The sequence below is a fragment of the Aethalodelphis obliquidens genome, unplaced genomic scaffold (assembly GCF_003676395.1).
Source record: "Aethalodelphis obliquidens isolate GAN/ISIS:26980383/991018 unplaced genomic scaffold, ASM367639v1 scaffold43, whole genome shotgun sequence".
NCBI classification, from domain to species: Eukaryota; Metazoa; Chordata; class Mammalia; order Artiodactyla; family Delphinidae; genus Aethalodelphis; species Aethalodelphis obliquidens.
The window spans coordinates 13712387-13714681 of NW_020837987.1; positions in this window are offsets into that span (position 1 = coordinate 13712387).

The window sequence follows — 2295 nt, forward strand, 5'->3', positions numbered from 1 at the left end:
TTGTCTGGAAGGGATTTTTCTGTCTCTGCCTCCCCTTTCTGTGTCCTTGTCCCCCTCTCTCAGGGTCCCTCTGTCTCTCTCTAGGCCTTTTTGTATATTACTCAAAACTCCTGTCCAGGGCTTCCCTGGTGGCGCAGTGGTTGAGAGTCCACCTGCCAATGCAGGGGACAAGGGTTTGTGCCCTGGTCCGGGAAGATCCCACATGCCGCGGAGCGGCTGGGCCTGTGAGCCATGGCTGCTGACTCTGCGCATCTGGAGCCTGTGCTCCGCAACAGGAGAGGCCACAACAGTAAGAGGCCTGCGTACCGCAAAAAACAAAAACAAACAAACAAAAACTCCTGTCCATAACAAGATAGGAAAATGCAAGAGAGACCAAGATGGCTGCATATTTTACAAAAATGGGAGGAATCTCTTTTATCCGTGGAGGGGAAGATGGTTTCTCTGAGTTTTAGGGAAAGCTCTGTGGTCAGAATGTGACATGGGAAGACTTCATGAAATGTACTCCCTATTCTGCCAACAGAATTGGCAACCCCTGGCTATCCGGAGGTCCCTAAACTAACTCTCAACTCTCTCTCTCTCCCTCCCAGTCGGTCTCTCTGTTCTTCCATTACACATGACCTTGAATAAACTTAAATTCTATCCCTCCCCGTGCTTGCCTTGGGCAAGGACTGTTCCTGCCATGAAAGATTAATGGGCACAAGCTGGCTCACCCAAGGGATACTCAGAATGGGAAGCTAAATTAACTCTCTCTCTCCGGTTCACCCCACCAGCTCTTTCTAACCTCCACTCCCTCAGAAACAGCCTCCACCCTGTCCTCAGTGCTCTATCTTCAAACACTCCCCGAGTTCCAACCTCAGGGCCTTTGCATTTGCTGTTCCCTCTGCTCAGAATGTTTCTCCTGACACAGCATGTGACTCACTCCTAGGGTGACCAACTTTCCCCAGTTTTCTGGGGACATGGGACATTCAGTCCATAGTTTCAGGGCTAAAGTGGGACAATACTATCCCCTCAGCAACTTCAAATCCTGTTCAAATGTCATCTTCTCAGTGAGGATTCCCTCACTCTTCTATTTAAAACTGCAACCTGCCTACCCCTGGGTCCCCAGCCCTCTTCCTGATTCCTTTTCCCTGTGTCACACACCTCCTTCTGACATGCCATATATATTTTTATTACTTGCTTATTTGTTTATTCTGTGTTTCTCCCACCAGAATGCAAAAACCTATGAGGGACGGTTGGAATTTCTTATTTTGATTCATCCCCCATACTAAGGTGTCTGGCACATAGTAGGTGTTCAATAAATATCTTTGGCATCAATGAATGAATTTATTGAGGATCTATTATGCGCCTGCCCCTGTTCTCAGCTATTTTTTTAATAAATTTATTTATTTATTTCTGGCAGCGCTGGGTCTTCGTTGTTGCGCACAGGCTTTCTCTAGTCACGGTGAGCGGGGGCTACTCTGCATTGCAGTGCTCAGGCTTCTCATTGTGGTGGCTTCTCTTGTTGCGGAGCATGGGCTCTAGGCGCGCGAGCTTCAGTAGTGTAGCACATGGGCTCAGTAGTTGTGGCTCGCAGGCTCTAGAGCGCAGGCTCAGTAGTTGTGGTGCACGGGCTCAGTAGTTGTGGCTTGCGGGCTCTAGAGCGCAGGCTCAGTAGTTGTGGTGCACGGGCTTAGTTGCTCTGCGGCATGTGGGATCTTCCCAGACCAGGGCTCCAACCCGTGTCCCCTGCATTGGCAGGCGGATTCTTAACCACTGCTCCAGCAGGGAAGTCCTGTTCTCAGCTCTTTACACAGATTAGCTCACTTAATCCTCACGACAACCCTAAAATGAGGTCTAGTCGACAGCGCCTTCCTCCGGGTGAGGAGACTGAGGAGCGAAAGGGTGACTGATGCTCAGAGGGTCATGTGATCGGTCACGAGCCAGTATTTGTGGCTTGGCCATCTGAGACCAAAACCCATAAGCAAATAAAAACTTCTGACAACTTGGGACTTCCCTGGCGGTCCAGTGGTTAAGACTCCACTCTTGCACTGCAGGGGGTACAGGTTCGATCCCTGCTCGGGGAGCTAAAATCCCATGTGCCTGGCAGACAAAAAACCAAAACATAAAACAGAAGCAATATTGTAACAAGCTCAATAAAGACTTTAAAAATGGTCCACATCAAAAAAAAAAAAAAAAAAATCTAGGGCTTCCCTGGTGGCGCAGTGGTTGAGAGTCCGCCTGCCGATGCAGGAGACACGGGTTCGTGCCCCGGTCTGGGAGGATCCCACATGCCGCGGAGTGGCTGGGCCCGTGAGC